The sequence below is a fragment of the Mytilus galloprovincialis genome, chromosome 6 (assembly GCF_965363235.1).
Source record: "Mytilus galloprovincialis chromosome 6, xbMytGall1.hap1.1, whole genome shotgun sequence".
Taxonomy (NCBI): Eukaryota; Metazoa; Mollusca; class Bivalvia; order Mytilida; family Mytilidae; genus Mytilus; species Mytilus galloprovincialis.
Genome location: NC_134843.1, coordinates 23,400,410 through 23,427,476, shown reverse-complemented (window position 1 = coordinate 23,427,476; position 27,067 = coordinate 23,400,410). Strand labels below are relative to the sequence as shown.

At 33.2% G+C, this 27,067-nt stretch overlaps 1 long non-coding RNA gene across 1 annotated transcript; it reads left to right on the top strand.

Moving 5' to 3' along the window:
* The first annotated feature begins 6,248 nt into the window (after nucleotides 1-6,248).
* Nucleotides 6,249-24,795, top strand: LOC143078051 (uncharacterized). The gene is made up of 3 exons (XR_012979022.1): nucleotides 6,249-6,307; nucleotides 21,128-21,186; nucleotides 24,507-24,795. It is a non-coding gene; the product is annotated as an uncharacterized LOC143078051 (long non-coding RNA).
* Nucleotides 24,796-27,067: the final 2,272 nt, after the last annotated feature.

The window sequence follows — 27,067 nt, the reverse complement described above, 5'->3', positions numbered from 1 at the left end:
TTTGTATGTTGACCTTGACCTTTGACCTAACACCTTGTTATGGGATAATCTCAGAAACCATTATACTTACAGAAGTTTTAAATAGTGGAAAATGTTTGGGTCATTACGGCACAACTTTGTTACATTTTGACCGAAGAGATTTGACCTTTTTTTAAGGGGCATAACACCTGTTTTAGGTTTCTGGAAAGACAAAATCATCTTTTACTATATAACCAAAGGTCCTAGACCCATGGGGTCTTCGGCAATGACATTGGGGACTAATGACCTTGACAAAGGTCAAAAGGTCAAAGGTCAAGGTCATGTCCCATATAGCGAATTTGGTGTTTTTAACCTTATTTAAAGGTTTTTCAGTGTGTTTTAAAGCTTTTCAATACATTCTACGTCTGTTTGAACATGTATTTTACATTACAAAAGGAAAGACCTCTCAATTGTTCAAGAACAATTGACAGTTTAATTATTATTCTTTTTGTTCCGCCAAACTTTGACGAAGTTAGCCTCCGTAACCGTAAGACGTGTCGCTTTCATGTTCACACTTTGTATCGGTGTCATGAATAACTATCTGGAACTCACCCTGTGAGTCGAAATATTTTGTCGGTTCGGAGTAATCCCTCCGAAACCCGAAAACCTTGTTATCGTTCCAACACCGTAACCGTAATAGGTAGAAAAAACGAAGGGTGAAATTTGTTCAGGACCAGACCCTGGTTCTTCGTTACATTTGGATCGAAAAGATTCAACGACTCATTGGTAGGGTTATGCCCCTATTAAAATTATCGAATTTGTTGTTTTTGTCATTTTTTAACGGTTTTGTGTGTGTTTGAGAGCTTTTCAATGCATTCTACGCCTATTGGAACAAGTACTTTTCATTTCGAAAAGGAAAGACCTCTCAATTGTTCAAGAACAATTGACATTTTAATTATAAATATAATTATTTTCTGTGACTGTATCTCACATTAACTTGTAGGATCCTTTACTATAGCTAATTTAGCTGATCTGTAAGAATAACATCTTCATGCCTTATATATCATGTACTGTAGTACGACGCTAGATTACAACTGACGTGGAAAGGAAACACCCGGCCACCGAAAGCTTCATTTTTATGAAGCCCAGGTGGTCGTGTTGTCTAGCGCGACGGTTACAAAATGTACAATGCAGGCGATTTGGTGTCACGATATCTCAGTAGCATGGTTTCGAATTCCGGCGAGGGAAGAACCAAAAATGTTTGAGAGAAAATTTACAGATCTAACATTGTTGGGTTGATGTTTAGACGAGTTGTATATACAGAATGTACACAGCCATGTATTGGTCATGAATGTTTGTCTCTAATATTTATTTAACTGTGCATTTGTATTCAGATATCGCAGATCAAATTTATTCGTTCATTGTGTAATCATACGTTTTTTGATTGAGTTAAGTCTGCCAATTGATATTTTATCGTATGTTTTTCTATGTTGTGATGTTATGCTATTGTTTCAGAAAAAGGGAGAAGGTTTGGATCCATTAAAACGTTTAATCCCGCTGCAAATGTTTGCACCTGTCCTAAGTCAGGACTCTGATGTACAGTAGTTGTCGTTTGTTTATGTAATATATACGTGTTTCTCGTTTCTCGTTTTGTTTATATAGATTAGACCGTTGGTTTTCCCGTTTGAATGGTTTTATACTAGTAATTTTGGGGCCCTTTATAGCTTGTTGTTCGGTGTGAGCCAAGGCTCCGTGTTGAAGGCCGTACTTTAACCTATAATGGTTTACTTTTTTAAATTGTTATTTGGATGGAGAGTTGTCTCATTGGCACTCACACCACATCTGCCTTTATCTAATCACCATCATTGCTGGTGATCCGATGGATAAATCTGTTGTAGAATTGTCACTAGCTCAGACGTACTTATAAATATAATTATTTTCTGTGACTGTATCTTGCATTAATTTGTAGGATATTTTACTATAAATAATTTAGCTGATCTGTAAGAATAACATCTTCATGCCTTATATATCATGTACTGTAGTACGATGCTAGATTAAAACTGACGTGGAAAGGTAACACCCGGCCACCGAAAGCCTCATATTTATGAAGCCCAGGTGGTCGTGTGGTCTAGCGGGACGGCTACAAGTGCAGGCGATTTGGTGTCACGATATCTCAGTAGCATGGGTTCGAATCCCGGCGAGGAAAGAACAAAAAAATTGCGAATACTTTACTTATAATGGATATAAAATAGCAGAAAATTTATCTGATCAAATGTAATATCAATCGAAAAAAATCCACATAACATATTATGTAAATAAACGCATATAGACAAAAGAAGACCGGGATGAGAACTATGGGAAGCAATTATTACTAAGTGTCTTAAAAAATTGTGTGTACATGATGAGAATGTTAAGATATAGTAACTTGTTTTGGGAAAAAATAATAATACTCACGGTGGGTATGGTTGTCCTGCGAGAGAACGTTCTGTGCTGGTGATTTGGTCCTGTCAGGTGCTGGTGGGTCCTGATTCTGTGCTGGTGGGTTTGTTTACATTGTATCAGAACGGCAATAAAACGACTGTTTTGTTGCTTAATTGTTCCCTGGTGCGTCATAAGTACCATGCAAAGTATATTACAACAATATTATACTGCAAAAGTCGTGCAAGTTCGTTAAACGGAATTGTCCTGACGCTGTGCTGGTGATAAGAAAAACGGTCCTGGTTCTGTGCTCCTATGTCCTGGTTCTGTGCCTTTATATTTTAGTTAAAAGTGGCATATATTCAAGATCATTGATGCTGTACTGTTATTGACTAATTAACTGTTGTCTGCTTTCTTGAAAATGACATTGTTGTGAATCTGTTTACTGTTATTATGAGAGAAAAATACCCCTTTTTTTCATTTTTTTTCAAATTAACTGTAATCTTATTTATTTGCCTGTTAATGGAACCCTTCTTGCCCCCTTTTAAGATAGGAAAATATGTTTACGATTTTCGGGATTACGATCATTTTGCAAGATCATATATAAGCTCACCTGTGTCGAGGGGTCGTGTGAGGTTCATGTATTGTCTTGGCGTCCGCAATTACAAAAAGATCTTTTCTGAAATTACTTGACCAAATGTTACCAAATGATTTTTCAAGAGTGAATCTAGGAAAAACAATATTCATCAACAACCATGACCACTGTCTGTTAAAATGTTTAAGTTACAGCCGATTCCATTGAGTATGTAGGCAAAGGTAATATCTTTTGTTAGCTTGCTTGTTAACTAAACCGTGGAGTCATTGTTAGGTAAGGTGTACTACCCTCCTTTCGAAGTAGCCTGGTCCTACAGACAGAAAGATGTGTCATTTGTCGGACCAGTCTACTCTTAAAGTAGGGTAGTTTACATAACCTAACAACGACTTTTCTGTTCAGCAAGCAAGATAACCAAAGATATTGCCTTTGTCTACACACTCATTGAAATCGGCTTTAATATTGCAAAAGTTCAAGCAATTAGGGCAAAACTTACCGAATAAAACAAATCAAAAGGCCAATGTCTAACTACCTTGCACATTTCAGAAAATTCAGATCAGATAACGAAACTAGGTCCAGCAACATTTATAAGCAATTTAAGATTTTGACCCTCACAGTTTCCATTCACCACAAATATTCTCGTTACAACGAATCATTTTAAATACAAAAATACCATTTGCAGCCTTTTGTTTATCTATTAATATATGTATACGGATAAAGTTATGATGGACAGCAGGGTCACCATGTGAGGAGTCCATGTCATCTAAAATAAATGCTAGAAATCTAGAAAGCGACAGATAATCATGACATTAAAAAAACTCTCTTCTTTTCGATTTTTTTTCGAACAAATTGACACATAAAATGAATTATATAGTATTGTGGAATTTTTAACTTATGTTCAATTCATTGGTTACACCTTTTACTAGGATAACAATCCTGTCAAGTACATGTATGAGCTGGGTAAAATATTTCAGAAAAGAAGATGGAAATGTGAAAGTTTCCGTGCGTCAGGTGCAACAGCATACGAACAGCTAACATACCTCGTCAGGGTGGAAGCTAAAAAGTCCACGAAAATTTAATTTAAAACCTTTATTTGTTCCAACAAAATTATTGAGATTTTGTTGAGGATTTAACCATCTACGACAAAAAGAATTTTCTTTTTAGAATTTACAACTCGTCTATAAATATATGCAAAGCAAACCATTGATCGAATTGCTTGCTATGATTGTTTGGATGTTTGTAAACTACAAGTAAGTAGTCTGTTTACTATATATATGGACATGTTTAATTTCTACTTTCTTTTTGGCTAATTATTATATATTTAATTGATCCAACTTTTTGTGTACTATACATATGTGGATATCTATTTTTCTTTTTTTTTTCTTTTTGGGCTGCTTGTTTGTTATCTATATCAACCACACTTGTAATAAAATGCATTAGTATTAAAAAAAAACAACATACTATAGATTCTTTATCTACGTATTCTTTAAGAACTTAAATAGTTCTCGTTTAACTTTTTTTTTTTTTTTTTTATCTCATTGTTTGTATTGTATTATGAAAAAATTATTGATGTTGTAATGTTTATGCCCTTTGGGGCCCATAATTGGAAATAAAAATATCTTATCTTATCTTATCTATATACTAGAATTGTTTGGACAATAAACATTAACTTCAATTCCTGTCAGTTTGTATTTGTCCAATCAAATCCCATTATGTATTGAAACTCCGCCTACCTATTGTTTGAAAACATCCAAGAAAACATAGCAAGCAAGTCAATCAAAGTTTTTTTTTTGCATGCTTTTATAGAAGAGCTGTACTATATAATACAAAGAAGCGTTTAAGTCTTTCGCCAAAAAATACTATCAATTTCTTTTTGTCTTTAGTATGTAAACTTCCGTACCATTTCCTTCCCTTCATGATCATTAAATTGAACTGTAAAATACTTCTTGGTACCTTCTTAATTCCTTTATAAGTCTTATGTAAACATAATTATGACAATAACTTTTGTGAGCACAAGATTCACTGCACACTTTTAAAGTTCTGCTTCATCAAACATTAAAATGTGAACTTAAGTTTTGAGACTTTTTTAATCGACACGGTTGGGATTTTTGTATATGAGAACATGGTTTATCTATTAGTTGAAAATGCGGTTTGAACTAGCTTTCAGTACCTGCGAGCATTCGTTGTTCAATAATGTGTGTCTTTGTGTTATTATTTTATGTGATAAGTTGTTGTGTTGGTACACCACTGTAACAATGAAGGAGGAAATGAGGAGGGTTGGTTGGGTGGAAGTGGGGAGGGGTATGCGGAGCGCTAACAAACATGTCTATGCGGCATGGGCTTTGATTATTGTTGAAGCATCAATGTAAGGGGCATTTAATATCTTAATAAAACTATTCTTATTTTAGATACTATATATTGTTATCTGATATTGGACGAAAGATGTTGCCCTTTTATGTAATTATGTAATACAAGTTACGATCATTTGAAAACACATATTAAACAGCCAAATGGATGCACAAGAGCTAAAATAGGAGTCATAGATCCTATTGACAACAACTATCTGCCCAATTTTATTGATTTTGTAACATTTGTTTCAAATATGACCAACTTCTTATCCAAAATCACCAGCACCGTATCAGGACCCACCAGCACAATGACAGGACCCACCAGCACAGTATCAGGACAAGAATAAATTGAGAAAATGCTAAATTTTAATAAATTGCAATGTTTTTTTCACAAAATAGTTTTGTCGTGTGGATTGCGGTATAGAAAGCGGACTCTATGAGCTTTTTTGTTTTATTTTTTCAGTTCTAGATTTTCTGAAAATGAGCATTTTTGTGTTACGCTTACTGAAATAGTTTAGATGGTCAACTTTTTAATGGTTTACATATGAACCCATAAGAAACAAAATTGAAAAATCTCAACTGTTTTCTTCCATTTTTTATGAGTGAAAACGTGAAAAATCATCATTTTCGTCTTTGTTTACATTTTTTCATTGATCACCAGCACAGAACGTTCTCTCGCAGGACAACCATACCCACCGTAAATACTGTACAGTTACAATTGATAATTTGATGAAAAGAAATTATGGGCAACTTTACCAAATGTTTATTCAGTTGACTGTCCTATCATAAGTAGATTTGACCCTGGTGTATGTCCTTTGAATTAAGAATAGAAACGTTTTCAATGTACTATTTCAAATACTGGATTTTTTTTCATTTTGTCTTAATTGTTATAAATATTTCTATTTACATTTTGCGCTTATCTCCCTTTACACATTTGATTACACATCCGTGCAGTAGAGAAAGGCTAGGCGTACGTTATTTTTCTTCTAAGGTAAGACATTTAAATTTTAAACTAGATAAGTTAGAAACTTTCCCTTACAGGATAAAAAAAAAATATGTATGTAATATATCTTCTTTCACAGTTAAACTCCATTACCCTTTATTTATACTAGGAGATTTACAATTCCGTCCGCCTTCCATTTTCTACTGTCATTCTACATCATCTACTCGAATTTTGAACAAGTCTCAAGGGGCAAAAACTCCTATTAAAACTCTTTTGCATTTATTTGATCACTGTATACAGCCAATTGTAACTTATGGTTGTGAAAATTGGGGTGTTATTAACATTACTTCTAAAAGGAAAAATTTGTCCCTTTATGACATATTTAAAGATTGGGAGTTTGAGAAGCTAAATTTAAAATTTTGTAAGTATATTATTGGTGTTACAAAGATGTTCACAAATGTAGCAGTCCTGTCTGAATTGGGTAGATATCCTCTTTAAATAAATTTGCTAACACATATGTTTATGTATTGGCATAGACTAGAGAATTCTCCATCTGATTTATTGAAAAATGCTTATGCTGAGTTAAAAATGATAGAAAATAAAGGTCAAAATAGTTCCAATAATTAATGGCTCTCTAATATCATTTTCTACAGTGAAAAATTGGGTATTGACCTAAATATATGTAAAAATCTAGGAAAAAATAAATTTAAAAACTTATTGAAAAAACAGCTCAAATTAAATTTTCAAAATGATTGGGAGAAAATGCGAGATTTTTATTTTCAGAATCAAGGCAAATTGGACACTTATTTTTCATTCAAAACGTCATTTGACTCTGAAAATTATTTAGATTTAAAGCACCCACAAAAACATTTGTTAACAAAATACAGACTTAGCAATCACTGTTTAAGAATAGAAACTGACAGACATGAACGAATTACCAATGTACGTGGTAAATATGAAATATTACCTCGACATGAGAGGATATGTTTATATTGTAATACAAATTGTATTGAAAATGAAATGCACTTTCTTCTGGAATGCCCTATTTACAATAACCTCAGAAGATATCACTGATTATATAAAAAAATACCCCAGTTTAGATAGTTTAAATATAATTTATGATCTTTTTTCATGGATCATGATTAATGAAGATAGCAGATTTTTATCCATTTTATGTACATACCTGGATAAAGGCCCGCAACTAAGAAAATCAGAAAATTAGTTAAATACTCTAAAATATATCAAAATTATCTCCCCTTGACCACTGATCCTTTCTTCATGCATTTGAATTATTATTTTATGTTTCTTTAATCACTCTGAAGTGTTTATGTCATGTTGTAATTAATGTTATGCTCTTAATGGGCCCTTTAATTTGGAAAATAAAAATATTGTATATTGTATATTGTATATATTGAAAAACTTGGTAAATTTTGATTCCTGTACACATGGAAAACTGTGTATTTTGTTTTGTCTTCCTTGTAAACATATAAAACATAGAGTGAGACCTGATTCCTAAAGCAAATACCCACTTTATATTCCTCTGACCGATTTTATAAACTTATTATTGACTCAAAGAATATGTAAATAAGAAGATAGAGTACGAGACAACTATTCACCTGACACCAAATAATGTAGACTAAAATACAGAAAACCATAAGTGCCTTTAATAATCAGCAAAAATCGTACGAAAAAGAAAGGTAAAATATTTCCTGACATGACGAAAATAAACTCAAACGGGTAAGCCAAGTTGTGTACAAAACAAATACATGTTTAATAGACAGCAACCGACGACAACCACGGATTTACAGGCTTCAGAAATGGTACAGACACATTCAAAATGTGGCGAGTCAGTGGCGGATGCAGGAATTTTCGAAAGGGGGGGTGCTAGCCCAGGGCAAAGGGGGGGTGCAGGGGGGGTGCAAACATATGTCCCGATTCAAATGCATTGATCGGCCAAAATAAAGGGGGGGTGCGGACCCCCGGAACCCCCCCTCTGGATCCGCCACTGCGAGTTCACATGCACATGTGTTTGAATTTTGAAGTAACCTCCACTTAAGTCTGAGGCAGTGTGGTAACAGCACAACATAAAAACAAGCTTTAAAAGAATCTGATGAGAAAGGTTTGACTCTCAAGATCGACACAAAGCACACAAAAAGGAACACACACACTAAGGACACAAAATTACTGATAAACAGTAAAATCCCATCTTTAGCCCATTTAAAATATAATATATTAATCATGTTTTCCAAACTAAAATAACTGGAAAGACGTCATAAACAGTCCGAGAAAAAACATGAAATAGGCAATGCTTATGAAATTATATGGTTGTTTGTCTCTGATTATTTCTAATGTCTTCATAGTGTAAAATGTATCTTTATGACATAGCAATATCACATAATAGTTTAGTAAAATGACAAATCAGTATAAAAATGAAGCCCCATGTTATATCAAAAATTTAGATGTCTTCATAGTATGAAATAGTATCTTCATAACAAAGTGAAATGACAGAATAGTATTCAATTCAATTCAACGTTTTATTAAAGTCTCATCTCTCAACAAGTACAATCAATCTTTTACATTGATAAATAAATAAATGAGAGCCATTCTATACAGAATTATAAGAGACTATTAAAATGCACAGATATAATACACAATATGAAATAAAATAATATTTACAATATATAAAATTTCTACGCCTTTTTAAAATCAAATGACAGGTTTTGGCACACACACGTATCATATTTACATCTGAGAATAAAAGCACTAACTTTTGGTTATTATCTAAAGTATAAAAATTATCATTAAAAGTTTCAGCAACATAATATAACTGGTTTCTAAAATCGTCATAAAGAGGACATCTTAATAAAACATGCACTTCATCTTCAATAAAAACGTCACATGTACATGGCACACTCTGTTTTCTAAAACATTATTTTCATATCTCCCTGTTTCAATCCTTAGGGGAGCAACACCACATCTAAATTTGGTGAAAGCACTACTGTGACTGAAGGGTAACTATTTTACAGTCTGTAAGCTCGTAGCTTATTGCCACCTCTACCCGATATAGATTTATCAGAATGTAAAACAGCATGCCAATTATCGACATGTTTTTCGTGTAATTTTGACATAAAAAAAATTTACAACATAGTTAGTGTCCATATTCTCAGGACACGATAAATGACTTAAATAAAGTTCACAGAAGGTTTTCTTTACTAAAAAAAAGTCCAGTTTTTAACACACTTATGCTTAATACTCACACTAACAGCCCACTTGTGAACTTTTGCATTTAACCGATTCGAGCTCATGTTATTTAATCTACACCACAAACGAATAATACTTTTCCACTGCTTATCAAAAATAGGTGTTATACATTTGTACCTAAGTCTCAAGTAACTGCAGCATTTGGTGCATATTTTCCTACTCGGAGAAAAAATCTTCAAGCCCTATTATGTATGGAGTTCATACAAGAATATGTGTTTACACTCCATATACCTGCTCTATATTCTATTATAGGACAAACCAAACTTTCATATAATTTTACAAATACATCGAAACAAACACTGTCCACCTAAAAGTTTACACTTGGCTATTACCAACCCAAAAGCTCTATTTGCTGAAGATGCAAAGGCTTTTGCAGTAATATTATAGTCTAAATGCTCGTTTGAAACGAGACCAAGATAAGTATAATTACTAGAAAACTTAATATTATGACCATTACAATTAAAAATTACATCAGATCTAGGTATAGATGGCGGTCTAAAATGAACAACTTAAGAAATGTTACTTAAATCATTAATATACAAGTTGAACAAAATGGGCGACAAGTTATTCATGAATAGGTAGCTCCATGTTGTATCAGAGTGTCTTTATAGTATATAAATTTATCTTAGTGATATAGCAAATTGACAGAGTATTAGATTCAAATGTCGTTGGTATATAATAGAACATTTGCTTCATGATATATCTCTATCCTTAATGATATGGTGATTGTTATCATAATAAGGTAGCTGTGGCGTTCCATAAAATAGTATCAATTTAGGCCGTGTTCACATTGACACAAAGCACACAAATGATGGAAATCTCTGTACCGATGTAATGCATTTGCTTTATGAGAATAAAAATATATATTCTTCGCCTGTAATACTTTAAAATTGTTATGATTGTGAGGTGTACATTTTCGACTTCTGTAAGGTTTCAAATAATATCGAACTCATTATCATGCATCATTCGGCAATGCTCGTTTTATGTTGTCTAGCCTTTTGGATATATACCTGTATGCTATAGCGCCATGGTATTTCGTGTATGGTGTACATGTCTGTCTGCATTTTTCATATATGACCATGATAACGTCAATTGTATTTGATATATTGAATGATAGTAAGATGTATATGTCTAGAGCTGTCGGTCAGGGTTCATATACTATTGACCTTATGTTTCGAATTAATTGGCCAAGCATAACTTTTACATTTGTCAGTTTCTAAGGCACTGTAAGGATCGGAACACATTTATTTGGTCTACGGGATATTTGTAGAGATCTGTATGTCATGGTTCATCTGAACTTGCACTCTTTTTATGAACCATTGACAATCATAATTTAAAAAAAAGAAGATGTGGTATGATTGCAAAAGAGACAACTATCCACAAGAGACCAAAATGACACAGACATTAACAACTATAGGTCACCGTACGGCCTTCAACAATGAGCAAAGCCCATACAGCATAGTCAGCTATAAAAGGCCCAGATATGACAATGTAAAACAATTCAAACGAGAAAACTAAGTGCTTTATTTGTATAAAAAAAAATGAACGAAAAACAAATATGTAACACATAAACAAACGACAACCACTGAATTACAGGCTCCTGACTTTGGACAGGCACATACATAAATAATGTGGCGGGGTTAGACATGTTAGCGGGATCCCAACCCTCCCCCTAACCTGAGACAGCACAACATAAGAACGAATTATAAAAATCAATTGAATATGCTTAACTCATCAGATGGACACAAATACATTAAGCGCACTAAGCGCATTTGACACTTCTTGTAAAACACTTGATATTATAAACGTTCCAAAAATTAACTATCATAAGTAAAGCAGACGAGACATTACAGCATTTGCGCTCTGGTATTCTATAATCTGTAGAATATAGTATAGAGTTAAATCAATCCACATCTGCGTTGTATATACAGAACTTAAGAACAAAATGTTGGTTATCGTTCAATCTCAAATTACTCATGAAAGATGTTGTTTTGCTGTAATTTTTTGTTTGATGGATATCATTTTGGTTTAAACGTTGCATACCCATATTATTGGCTAAATAGTGTCGGTCTGCCTGAATTGCACTTGACCGATTCTCTGAGCTGAATCTTTCAAACTTATTTAGAGACGTTTTTAGTTGTTGTTTTTTTAACTTTCGAGGTAAAGTGTTGAATAAAAAAAAAGCTTTAATGTTCATCCTTATTAAAATAGTTACAGGCTTCAACCAGTTGCAGGTTTATCAAATGGTAAAAGAAATACTGATTTCTGATTACTAGTAATAAGTCTGGTCACGCATTATCGTTCACGATTAAAATAATGCGTTGCCTGATCTTTCACGATCAAGTTTGATGGATACAAATTTAAGGTTTTCATATACAAATTAATGCTTTTAAGAGAAGAACATACCTTCATTTTACTGTACTATCAGAAACACCAAAGATAAAATTTCAAATATATCACGATAAACTGAAAAATGACCATTATAGGTACAAAAAGCGTGTTATTTGTAATTAATTCCATAGACATGCATTGCGCCTTTGTGTTTTTTCATAAAGTACTGCATATTTTCTCTATCTTATTTCACAGTTACGTTGAGGAATTTTAAACCATTTTGACAGACATATAGTTTTGTTCGGATTTGTTCCGCGTTTTGAAAATTGAGCGATTTTTTCAAAGATTCGGACCTAGAATTTTCATTAAATGTCTTTCACGATCCGTTACCAGAGCTTTCACGATCGTCTCTCAATACTCGACCGCCGTTAGATATTCTTTCACGACCATTTCTCTCGTTAAACCGAATGACACCCGTGTAGTTTACAAGTGTGAACAAATCTTATGTACATGTACAGGTAAATTTAACAAGGTGTATATAGATGTGAACAAATTTAATGTGAAACCAATGTCCAGTACATTAAACTAATTGTAAACAAGTTTACTGTACATGGCGTTTGATGTGAACACGGCCTTACTCTAATACACGGACTAGGATCCAGCAAAACAACATTTTATTCTTCAAATTGAATATTAGTCTTCGATTATGTTGAAGATTGTTGTTCCCCAATATCTCGCTAATTATGTTGAACGACTACAAAGAAAATCTACAAAACGACCATGACGAATGGATAAAAATAACCACAGAAATGAAATCACATTCGAATCTGATTTTTTCAATCTTATATTAACACCTACTTCTTGTTTTTTTTTAAAGTTTAATTGTGAAACTGTGATTTTGTTTCATGATTATAGCCCAAAAATGGATAACATTTGATGAAAACTGAGAAAATCATCAGAATTGGGTACTTTCAAATGGCTGTAGCAAAAATAAGTGCACCACCATATGATTTTCGTCACCAATTAGTTTTCTAGAGTCATATATATAAACCCAAAAATCAGGTTAAGAAAAAAAAGTTTAATTCAAGACCTAAAAGATCTATTTCATAAATCAGAAATATTATATTTTTTTAATCAAAAGTGTATCAATCTAATGATTTAAAAAAACATATTTTTTATACTTTTATAGAATTAATATTAAATGTGCAATAATTAATTCTTGTTTATTTAGCAAAACAAACAACAGTTACCTTGTTTATCTAAGAACATTTTACTACATAAAATAATGTGGGACAATCAGAACTCTAAAATTTTAAAAAGTGGGTCAATCGGGAATAAACCATATTATATTATATACCTTAACTGCACACTATCATTTTGTCCAAATAGTATACACAAAAGGATTATAGAGATAAAAATTAACAGCTGTAAAAACAAACAGCAATTAATCAGATTAAAAGATCCAGGGGCAATGCCACTATTACAATTCAATTCAATGTTTTATTCAAGTCTCATCTCTCAACAAGTACAATCAATCTTTATACAATAGTAACATTGTAAAAAATAACACTAAATAAAATGAGAGCCATTCTATACAGAATTATAAGAGACTATTAAAATGCATAGATAATAATAATACATAATATGAAATAAAATACTATGTACAATATATAAAATTTCTACGTCTTTTTAAAATTAAATGACAGGTTTTGGCACACACACGAATCATATTTACATCTGAGAATAAAAACACTAACTTTTGATTATCATCTAAAGTATTAAAATTATCATTAAAAGTTTCAGCAACATGATATAAATGGTTTCTAAAATCGTCATAAAGAGGACATCTAAATAAAACATGCGCTTCATCTTCAATAAAAACGTCACATATATGGCACACTCTATTTTCTAAAACAATATTTTCATATCTCCCTGTTTCAATTCTAAGGGGAGCAACACCACATGTATTTTAACTAAGTAGCAAAATATTGCTAAGATATACCCATTATATACATTGTTTGTACTACAAATTATTTTCAATGTTGTGACGAGCATACCTTTTAATAATTATTAAGTGATTTTTTTTAATTTATTTATAATTTCTTTATTCATGCTATGTTTTATTTAAAAAACTTCATTTCTAAGATGTCAAAATACCCCTTAATGTATTGGCAAGTTAAGGTAGCACAATACACAGATTTTATAACTCCAACTCCCAAGTTTTAAAATGCTGTAACTTTCCTAATAATGCTTGAAAATTTATAAAAGTGGTAGTTTTGGATAGCTAACAGATTACTCTTTCAAATAAATGCAATGTTAGTATTATGCAACACTTATGTAACCAATTATAATGTTAATTGTGTCTAAAATATTTTTCACCAAATTTCCACTTTCAAATGAAATTAGCTTCTGCATAGGTATCCCTAGAGGGTTGATTTTATTATATACAGTCCGCCAAAAGTTAAGCACCACCGAAATATAACTGGCAATATTTTTTTAACTATTGCAAAAAAAATATTAATGTTTGATGTTATGAATTACCTTTAACATACACTAAAAAAAATCATTACGACCAAAAAGATTGCACTCCGATAAAACAGTCAACCAACCTTTTATCAAAGGTCATATGTGCGTTTATAAATACACTGTTTCTCCAGGTGGTTGTGTAAGTGTTCGTACATTGGTCCGTCGACTTTATAGAGGCAAATGAAGAGCACGTCGTGGTGTATAGAGACCTGTACCTTCAAGCAGGCACTCTACCGTCAGGTTTAAATGGGATAATGAACATCTATGCTTGAACATAAGAACCTGACAAAACACTCATTGGTCAGATGGGAGTCAGTTTCCTTTACTGCCAGAAGACGCCATAATACGAATTTCGCAGGGGGAAAAAACGGCCTATGACCAAAAACAATATTTGCACAAGGACTGCATGCATTGCTGGTTGTGTTCCAGTACGGGGTTGCTTCTTATACCGTTATAAGCTGGGTATGCATATTCTGCAGGGTAACATAAACGGACAGACATACAGAGATTTGGTGCCTTAACATATTGTAGTCCGTCATTTTAGTAATCCCCCACTTGCGTCAACATTGTCAAGACACTTGTACCTGAATGACAACGCTATACCACGCAGAGTAAGAATTTTAACCGAGTCCAAAGAGCAACCAGCCATTTACACTAATTTTTGGCCTTCCTTGACTCCATGCATGAACCCTATCAAACATGTCTGAGATGCCATTGTCGGAAATCTCAATCGCAGAGATTCACCTTTACAAAAGTTTGTCGATTTAAAAGTGGCATTTGTTGTTTAATGCAACAGATTTCCTCAACTAAAGTTTTGAAGGCTTGTACCGAGAAAGATAGGTCGTGTTATGAAACTGTACCGGAAATGAGGTTGTTACACATGCTATTGACTCAAATATTGACATTAAATTTGCCAAACATACCAAAGATTATGTGTAGAAAATTTTAATGGTATTGGGTGATTAATTGTTGTAAAAAAATAAAATCACAGTGAAACTTAAATTCCATTTCTTAATTTTGTAATTTACACTATTTCTATGAACGAAAAACCTATATGCATAGAACCTTCATAAGTGACCAAAATTATATTTGTGGTTTGTTTATGGTATACATTAGCAAAATTGCTATATGATTGTTTTCTATTTTTCGAGGAACAATTGATTTTTTAAATTTGAAAAAAAATCGATGCAATAAAAGTAGGTGGTGCTTAACTTTTGGCGGACTGTATATGTTGTTCCCATGGCCATTATCTACAAAAGGGTGTCTCAGATTTCAGATAGAGTGTATAGAACAAATTTTACACCTAATTAAACATTATCTTCTTTTATGTGGTTAGGATGTTTACACTAATTAGATATTTATGAGAGAATCGAATACAATAGAGACAATCTGAGACACCCTTTTGAAGCCCATGATGTGTTGATTAAGATTTCGTTAAAATTTTCTGTATAGTTAAAGAGATGATAGAGCTAAATTCATTCAAGTGAACTTACCCAGATTTTGCCACTAATTACATAATAATTGATTACATAAAGATTGCATCATAAAAATATTGTATTCATTTAAAAGATTAATCTTCTATCTATCTATATATACTTCTTTTATTATTTTCTATGCATTAATAAGAAAGTTACAGCATTTCAAAGGTTAGTGATTGGAAGTAAAAAAATCTTTGTATTGTGCTACCTGAATAGGAACTAATGTCCTCTTCTATCAACACATCTACTGATTATGGAAGTATAATACCTCCAGGTTCTAATCAAGCGATATAGGCCACATAGCTCCAATAGAAATACTTTTGAGAATGGCTGTCAAAGTGTACAGATCAGAGAGATGCAGACTAAATGACAAAACATTAAAATTACTCATGATTATCAAATGCAATGCTTAAACTATGTTTACATGAATATTTCACACATACATGATACATAAATGTATAATATTGGTAAACAAATATTATGATGAAATGTAATGTGTAATTTAATTAATTACTTTAGTAAAGTAATTGTAATTCAATTAATAACATTTCAAAAACTGTGTAATGTGTAATTATTGTAATTGACCATTTTTGCAATGTAATGTGTAATTTAATTAATTACATTCCAATGTAATTGACCCCAAGTCTGATTCTGTACCAGTGGAGTGACTGTTAAAAGTCTCGGTATCCAGTATTTGTTTGCAAGTCAGACATCGTTTATTTCCGCAACCCTTGCAAGAGCCCCCAAATGAAGAGCCTGCTTGAAGGGATAAGTCAGCTCTCACCAGCAAGTCTTTAAGGCTTTTGGGCCTACGGAAAGCCAGTACAGGTGGCTCGGGAAAGATCTTGGATAGTTTAGGATGTTTTTCGATCTCTTTCCAATTTTCGCGGATAAGGTGAGACAAAATGTCAAATTTTGGATGGTAAGTCAATACAAAAGGCACCCTCTTGTTGACCTTTTTGTCTTTATATTGTAAAAGCTCATCTCGGCTGACGTTGTTAGCACGAAAAAAACCTTTTTCAATGTCTTTTCTTTTGTAGCCCCTATGTTTAAGGTGACCGCGAAGTTCTTATTGACGTTTTTTTGCAAATTACTAAAATTACTCGTAACGACCCAGCGCCCTCTTGGGAAAAAAATCGTTGACTACTATTCAGACGTTTTATATATCTACGTTTTAAAAATCATTGTTTATTTTTCAACAAAACGCAGCAGAATATATATACCATCCACAGAGGGTTAGTAAAATCTATAGGGGGTGAGGCCGGATTCATTTAACATCAGAATATCTGACTGACGAAGGATATCTGTTATCCGAAATATTTCTAAGTAATTACATTTATAGTTACCTTTTTTGTATTTGGAGTTGTGTAAACTTTTTTAGGCGTTTATATAATTTATTTATTGTGTACATGTATCGTTACTCATAACGATCCAGCACCCTCGTGAGGAAAATCGTTGACTACTATTCAGACGTTTTACATATATATATCTCCGGTTTATATGATCCGTTCATCCTATATTGACTCTTAAAATTCATATTTTATTTGACAATCGCCAATGGCAGTCAGCAGTGTTAAAGAACATCAGTTGTTCGACCTGTTAGTTAAATGCGTTTTGTTTAAATATACTTTTTCACTTTTTTGGTCTTTTGGAAAATGTTGTTTGTGCTGTTTTTAGACCCTTCTACAACGAAATTTGTTTTACATGCACACGTATAAAAATTGCGGTTTTCATCCAACGCAATCATAGATTTGAACGAAGTTTTCAATTTAGACTCGTTTATATTTTTTCGTTTGGGCTTGTATCATATTTTCCCTCCGGTTTATATAATTCGTTCATCCTATATTGACTCTTAAAATTCAAGAGTTTATCTAAAAAGGAGGGTACTTTTTTCTATAAATGAGGGTACTTTTTATATGGCCTTCCAAATAACGTTTCGATCCCTAACATCACTGAAGAGACATTTATTGTCGAAATCCGGATCTGGTGTACTAAAAAAATATTGACACCGTATGTTCGTGGCATAACATCGTGGCCACAAGTTAATTTTTTTTCCTGTTTAGTATTAAATTTATATTAAGATCCATTTTGTTACATCTTGTGATCAATTTTATTTGGCAATCGCCAATGGCAGTCAGCAGGGTTAAAGAACATCAGTTGTTCGACCTGTTAGTCAAATGCGTTTTGTTTAAATATACTTTTTCACTTTTTTTTCTTTTGGAAAATGTTGTTTGTGCTGTTTTTAGACCCTTTTACAACGAAATTTGTTTTCCATGCACACGTATAAAAGTTGCGGTTTTTATCCAACGCAATCATAGGTTTGAACGTAGTTTTCAATTTAGACTCGTTTATATTTTTTCGTTTGGGCTTGTATCATATTTTCCCTCCGGTTTATATGATCCGTTCATCCTATATTGACTGTTAAAATTCAAGAGTTTATCTAAAAATGAGGGTACTTTTTATATGGCCTTCCAAATACCGTTTCGATCCCTAACATCACTGAAGAGACATTTATTGTCGAAATCCGGATCTGGTGTACTAAAAAAATATTGACACCGTATGTTTGTAGCATAACATCGTGGCCACAAGTTAATTTTTTTTTCTGTTTAGTATTAAATTTATATTAAGATCCATTTTGTTACATCTTGTGATCATTTTTTTTTGCAATCGCCAATGGCAGTCAGCAGGGTTAAAGAACATCAGTTGTTCGACCTGTTAGTCAAATGCGTTTTGTTTAAATATACTTTTTCACTTTTTTTTTCTTTTGGAAAATGTTGTTTGTGCTGTTTTTAGACCCTTCTACAACGAAATTTGTTTAACATGCACACGTATAAAATTGCGGTTTTTATCCAACGCAATCATAGGTTTGAACGTAGTTTTCAATTTAGACTCGTTTATATTTTTTCGTTTGGGCTTGTATCATATTTTCACTCCGGTTTATATGATCCGTTCATCCTATATTGACTCTTAAAATTCAAGAGTTTATCTAAAAATGAGGGTACTTTTTATATGGCCTTCCAAATACCGTTTCGATCCCTAACATCACTGAAGAGACATTAATTGTCGAAATTCGGATCTGGTGTACTAAACAAATATTGACACCGTATGTTTGTGGCATAACATCGTGGCCACGAGTTAATTTTTTTTTCTTCTGTTTAGTATTAAATTTATAATAAGATCCATTTTGATACATCTTGTGATCAATTTTATTTGGCAATCGCCAATGGCAGTCAGCAGGGTTAAAGAACATTAGTTGTTCGACCTGTTAGTCAAATGCGTTTTGTTTAAATATACTTTTTTGGTCTTTCGGAAAATGTTGTTTGTGCTGTTTTTAGACCCTTCTACAACGAAATTTGTTTTACATGCAAACGTATAAAAATTGCGGTTTTTATCCAACGCAATCATAGGTTTGAACGAAGTTTTCAATTTAGACTCGTTTATATTTTTTCGTTTGGGCTTGTATCATATTTTCCCTCCGGTTTATATAATCCGTTAATCCTATATTGACTCTTAAAATTCAAGAGTTTATCTAAAATGAGGGTACTTTTTCTAAAAATGAGGGTACTTTTTATATGGCCTTCCAAATACCGTTTCAAACCCTAACATCACTGAAGAGACATTTATTGTCGAAATCCGGATCTGGTGTACTAAAAAAATATTGACACCGTATGTTCGTGGCATAACATCGTGGCCACAAGTTAATTTTTTTCAAGTTCTGTTTAGTATTAAACTTATATTAAGATCCATTTTGTTACATCTTGTGATCAATTTTATTTTGCAATCGCCAATGGCAGTCAGCAGGGTTAAAGAACATCAGTTGTTCGACCTGTTAGTCAAATGCGTTTTGTTTAAATATACTTTTTCACTTTTTTGGTCTTTTGGAAAATGTTGTTTGTGCTGTTTTTAGACCACTCTACAACGAAATTTGTTTTCCATGCACACGTATAAAAATTGCGGTTTTTATCCAACGCAATCATAGGTTTGAACGAAGTTTTCAATTTAGACTCGTTTATATATACAACTCGTATAAACATCAACCCAACAATGTTAGATCTGTAAATTAGCTTTCGCAAATTTGTAGTTCTTCCCTCGCCGGGATTTGAACCCATGCTACTGTGATATCATGACACCAAATCGCCTGCACTGCAGCCGTCCCGCTAGACCACACGACCACCTGGGCTGTACAATAATAAAGCTTTCAGTGTCTGTGTGTTACCTTTCCTCGTCAGTTTTAATCTAGCGTCGTACTACAGTACATGATATATAAGGCATGGAGATGTTATTGTTACAGATCAGCTCAATTATCTATAGTGAAGGATCCTACAAATTATCAGTTATATGGTTCGCTTCTGACCCCCTACCATCCACAGAGGGTTAGTAAAATCTATAGGGGTGAGGCCGGAGGTCGAATGCCCTATGGATTTTATTCATTCTCTATGGTTCGTAGGGGGTCAGTTGTTAACCGTATAACGAAGTTATCGCACGCTATACCTTTTCTGCTGCGTTTTGTTGAAAAATAAACAATGAAACTTTACAACATTAATATATGACATCTCCATTTAAAAATCCAGTCTATTAGGCTGAGCACAGAGTATAAAGTTACTGTAAATTAAATGAATGTGTAAATGGCTATCCCTATTGCTTGACAATTCATAACATTTGTAAAACTGGCTAACGGAAGAGGTAGGTATATGATGATAAATGAAAATAACATTCACCTGTAACTTACCTGCAATTTACCTGTAAAGAAATCGGCGCAAATGAAAAGAAAAAAATAGGTGCAGATGAAATGCAGATCGGCGTAAATGCAAAACGCAGGCTCATACCACATCTTCCTATATCTATTGAATACTGCACTGAAAAAAATACCTGTTCAGAGTTCGACCTCTGCGGTCGCATCAGGCTGTGCTCAGCGAATCATTTAATTTGTATTTTTGTGATATCATTAAAACGTAAAACGAAAACACTTCCAGTTTTTCCGCTTTTTATAATTTGAAACATCAGTAACGAAAAAATAGAAACACTTTTGTTTTTTATTTTTATTTTTAAGAAATCCATACAGAAAACGAAAACTTTTTTTTTTGTTTTTTTGTTTTTTTCAAAACGAAAAACGAATGGAGACAAATATACGTATGACTATTTTGGGGTTTGCAGTTTTATATTTACAAAGTACAATCAAAAGTAGCCTCCAAAAGGATTTGTTTTATCTAACAAATAACCGTCTTATTAGTTTCTGCATGTCATTAAATGTTTTACTTTTTTCTTATTGCAGTTTAAACGTAATGTGTTGTGTAGCAATATTGATACTGACAACAGTCTTTGCTGTAACAGGTTAGTAATGATATATATTTGCTTCTTCATTTGTTGCTATGCATAATTCGGTTTGTTAGTTTTCTTGTTTTATTAAGTCCCCCCAAAAAAGTTTGGAGATTTATTGTTTTTGCTCAGTTCTTCTTATTTTTATTCTTCTTCTTCTTTTTCTTCTTCTTTTTCCTCTTCTTTTTTTCCGTCGCTTTAAAGATGAACTTGTCCGCAGCGGTTCTCCAAAACCACTTGTCAGATTTACTTAGGATTTCAAAAAAATGTTAGACTTGTATGTATAGGGGAGCCAACAATCTTTCGTTTGTGCATTGGGGTCTATTAAGGGGTATTTTTTTAAGGGGGGGGGGCATACAGAATGGAAGGGTTTACTAAAGAACCCTACGGGATTTTATTTTAAAAAAAAATCAAATGACTATATCTTGAAAACTGGAAGTGATATAGACACACCCAGTCTTTAGAAATGATCACAGGACAATAAAACAAATCAAATGAAATATAAAGTGAGTCCCTTGGGTTCACTCCAATCCCCTTCAAATTATGAATATACTATTATCTTGTAAACAGTCGAGAGCCCCACCCTAAACAATATATATTCTTGTATGGAACAATAAAACAAATCAAAGGAAATAAAAAGGAAGTTCCTGGGGGGTCATCTCCACCCCCTCTTGTTTAAAAACTTGTAAACGGTCAAGATCCCCACCCCTAAACCATACATATTCTTGTATGGAACAATAAAACCCACAAATGAAATAAAAGGGAAGTCCCTTGGGGTCAACCCACCCCGTTCAATTGAGAATGTGCTTTTATCTTGTAAACAGTCGAGATCCCCATTCCTAGACCATATATGTTCTTGTATGGGACAATGCAACAAATCAAATGAAATGAAAGGGAAGTCCCTGGGGGGGGGGGGGGGGGTTACCCCACCCCCTCTTGTTAAAAAAAACTTGTTAACGGTCAAGATCCCCACCCCTAAACCATATATATTCTTGTATGGAACAATAAAACACATCCAATGAAATATACGGAGAGTTCATGGGGGTCACCCTCACCCCTCATGTTTGAAAAACTTAAATGGTTGAGTTCTCCACCCATAAACAATATATGTTCTTGTATGGGACAATAAAACAAATCAAATGAAATAAAAGGGAAGTCCCTGGGGGAATTACCCCACCCCCTCTTGTTAAAAAAACTTGTTAACGGTCAAGATCCCCACCCCTAAACCATATATATTCTTGTATGGAACAATAAAACACATCAAATGAAATATACGGAGAGTTCATGGGGGTCACCCTCACCCCTCATGTTTGAAAAACTTAAATGGTTGAGATCCCCACCCTTAAACAATATATGTTCTTGTATGGGACAATAAAACAAATCAAATGAAATAAAAGAGAAGTCCCTGGGAGACTCCCACTCTATTCAATTTGAAAATGTGCTATTGTCTTGTAATCGATTGAGATTCCCACCCCTAAACCATAAATATTCTTTTATGGGATAATAAAAGAAATTAAATGAAATAAAAGGTAAGTCCCTGGGGGTCAACCCCACCCCGTGCATTTGAGAATGTGCTTTTATCTTGTAAACAGTCGAGATCCTCACCCCTAAACCATGTATATTCTTATATGGGACAATAAAATGAAAGGGAAGTCCCGGGGGGGGGGATTAACCCGACCCCTCTTGTTTAAAAACTTGTTACCGGTCAAGATCCCCACCCCTAAATCATACATATTTTTGTATGGAGCAATAAAACACAACACATCAAATGAAATAAAAGGGAGGTCCCTGGGAGACTCCCACCCTGTTCAATTTGAGAATATGCTGTTGTCTTGTAAACGATTGAGATCCCCACCCCTAAACCATATATATTCTGGTATGGGACAATAAAACAAATCAAATGAACTGAAAGGGAAGTTTCTGGGGGTCTATCTCCCCCACCCTTATGTTTGATAAAATGTAAACGATTGTGATCCCCACCCCTAAACCATATATATTCTGGTATAGGACAGCAAAACAAATCAAATTAAATATAGGTGAAGTCCATTGGGGTCACCCCCACCCCTTCAAGTTTGATAAATTGTAAACAATCAAGGTCCCCATCCCTAAACTATATTTATTCTTGTATGGTACAATTAAACAAATCAAATGAATATGGGACCATGCGAATGGCGAATTATGGGAGTTTTGTTTGGAAGACTTCGTAACAGCATCCTGTTGCAATTACTTCTTGTTTGTGTTAAATTTGTCATTTCGGAGCCATTTATAATAGCTTGCATTGCAGTATAATAGCATTTGCTCTTAATTGTTTAAGGCCTTACGGTGACATGTAGTTCTTTCAACTTCTAAGCCATTTGGTCTTTGGTAGAGTGTTTTCTCTTTTGCATCCACAACACGTCCTCTTACTTATATCAGGAGTATAGATAAAATCAGATGTTGGGTAAATTTCAATATCAAATAAGTAAAATTTGATATCAAAATGTTACCAATTTTTAAAAGACCAGCAACCACACAAACATATCTGTAATATACTATTTTGCTAGCTACATGTTCTTTAGGAACAAAACATTTGACAAAAGAAATAAATCAATTTAGAATTCATTAAAAAAAATGTTTAAGGGTCTATCGCTTAATTTGTTTACGACCGCAAAATTTTGGCTTGTATGGTACGTATGCTGTCGTCTTCGTTCGAAGAATATTGGTTTTCAGACAATAATTTCAATATATAAGTGTATGGATCAGACCCATCTCTATGAAATTTTATCGTAGTGTTTCAGACTTTAAAACAAAGAAAATTGTGATTGATTTTTGGAGGTTATGACTAAACCCGTTTATGAACTTGGGCTAAAAAAAACGGAGAAAACTAGGATTTTATGGTTTCAGAACAATATCATGTGTGAGGTTGTTTTTTTCAATTTCATTTTTATACGACCGGAAAAAAAATTTGCGTTCGTATATTGGTATCACGTAGTCGTCGTCGTCCGTCGTCGTAGTCGTCAGCGTCGTCAAAAGACACTTAGTTTCCGGACAATAACTTTAGTTTAAGGGCATGGATCTCTATAAAATTTCAACACAAGGTTGGAAACCACTAAAGGAAGGTTGGGATTGGGGGTTATGGTCACAAAAGAGGGACGAAAGATACCAGATCGGAAATAAACTAACAACGCCATGGCAAAAAAATGAAAAGGACAAACAGACAAACAATAGTACAAATGACATGTTATATGTTATATATTTTAAGGCCATGCACAATTATTTTTAGATGTTTAACCCCCACCCTCATGTTTACATTTCCTACTTTTAGGTATATAACTTTTTTGTTTTTATTTTTACAGTTGGCCAAGTATCAATTGTTACCGATAAAAATAATGTGCAAGATGGAGACAGTGTGGTTTTAACATGCACAGCTCCAAATTTCTCAGACAATATATTCATCATACAGGATATTACCAATAGAGCCTTTTGTTTTGCAAATACTCCATGTTCAACAAACACCAGTCTTTACAACGCTGTCAAGTCAGGAACAAACATAGTTACTTTCACAATTCTCTCGTTTTTAAAGGAAAGGGATGAAGGAATATGGAAGATCAAATATGCTATCAATACTGAATCAACTTTAGAATTAACTGGATTTAAAGAAAGTAAGTATTATTATTAAAAACACGATTCATCTTTGTTAATTTTCTAGCACAGGCATATTCTAAATAAATATTATATATTGATCGACGGATGTACTCTAAAATAATGTAACGATTCCAAAAACACTTCTTGTGTTTAATTTTGAACACGTTCAGAATCTAAACATGCATGTAGAATGTTTAATGAATTAGGTGTAAAACACGTTCAAACCCGTCTATAGTATATGTTATTCAGGTCTCAGACAGGGTATATACTGTGACATTCCCGGCTTAGAGTTTATATCCCCTGAGCCGAAGGTACAACCTTAAAGGACAAAGTATTTATTTTGACCCTTTGACAAAAATATAAAAATTTCAAAACATTTGAACCAACCAATTGATCAGAAAAATTACACTGGTTATATAGCAGTTTGACAAACACTAATTTTGATCATTAAGAAGCTTAAGATTCTCTTAAAAACACAACGTAATTAAAACGTTTAGCTGATTTTACAGAGTTATCTCCCTGTAGTGTTAGTGACTAGTTGACTTAATTAAGCGAAAAGCAGACTACACTAAGCGACAAGTAGACTTAGTTAAGTGACAATTATACTTGTCACATACGTAAGTCGACTTGTCAAATATATAAGTCTCCATTTCAAACATATAAGTCTACTTGTCAAGATACTATTAGTTACATATAGTGTGCTTCGCTCTCACCCCATATGGAATTTAGAATGAAATTCAAAACAGTGTGGCTGTGGCCATTGATTGATACATTAAATTCATCCATTGACTGGGACAATTTAGTGAACGTTTGTATGTAAAAATTACTGCTCACTATGTAGTTTTTAAAGACACCTAAACTATGGGGTCACCAAAGGTTCTCAACACCTTAATAAAGTAATTCGAAAAACTAATCAGAAATAACACGATGTTTTGATTTATATCAATTATATAAATCAAAACATAAAGGTTATTCCTGATTAATTTTTTGAATTATTTTATAATTAAAGGCGTTAAGAAACCTTTGGTGACCCCACAGGTTAAATGTCTATCGTAGGTACGTCGTGAACAGTGGTCGTTACAGACAAACGTTCACGTAAATTGTCCCAGTCAATGGATGAATTTAATGTGTCAATCAATGGCCACAGCCACACTGTTTTGAATTTCATTCTAATGACCCTGTATATATCATATTAGGTCACTAGCACACTATGTAACAAATTTATCTTACCGACTATCTTTATCTGTGAATTTAGACTAATTAAAGTTGTCTTATTTGCTATCATAATACATCTTCTTATTTCTGTATTAAAGTGTTCAAGTGTTCAATTTTAAGAAACTTCTTCAATTGGTCTGCACTAAACAACTAATGTAAACGATAAATATTTATTATCAACAACCTTGATATCAACAATGTTAAACAGAACTTTAATAGTTTTAAATTATCGAACAGTGCCCAAGTCGTAAATCCACAACTAACCGTGTATTGAAATAAGTCCCGCCTCCCTACTAACATAATATTGAATATACACGGTTTCCACAAGGTCGCTTTTAACCAATCATATTCCTAGAAATGTATAGGAGGTAAGATAATAAATATATATATATATTAATTGAAGAAACTGTAGTTTTGAAAACTTCAAATTTTTTCTCGAAACCTTCACATGGATTTATTTTCTGAGTATATACAATTTCTCTTTTCTTATTACTAGCTAAAAGCATAGTTTATCTTCTTTGATAAAATATATCGAATTCACCACGTGTAAAATTTTGAGAGGTTGAACTTTTCTAGCTGCCAGAGAAACACATATATGTTCATATTAGAATTTCTCCTGTTTTACAAGCTTCTCAACCTTGCTGTCTCTCTTTCAATTAAAATACAATAGATAACAATATACATGTATAAATAACACAAAGCTGCGTGTCTGTACTTTAACAAGGAGGGGGAAACTTTTAAAAGAGAGACAAAGGATACCAAAAGGAACAATCAAACTCAAAAGTCGAAAACAAACCGACACAGCCATAGAAAAAATCAAAAACCGAAGAGAAGACAAACAACAGTCAACATAACACAACATAGAAAACTAAAAACTTCGCAACGCAAAACCCAACAAAACCTGTATGATCTCAGGTGTTCTGGAAGGGGTGGGAACCTGCATTTTGACCCTAGAGCATTTTTCAAATATGAAAGTAAATGTGCATTAAAATTCATTATTGGACAGCTCTAGACTAATTTTGCCTTCAAAGTTAGTTTTTAAGAACATCAAGATTAT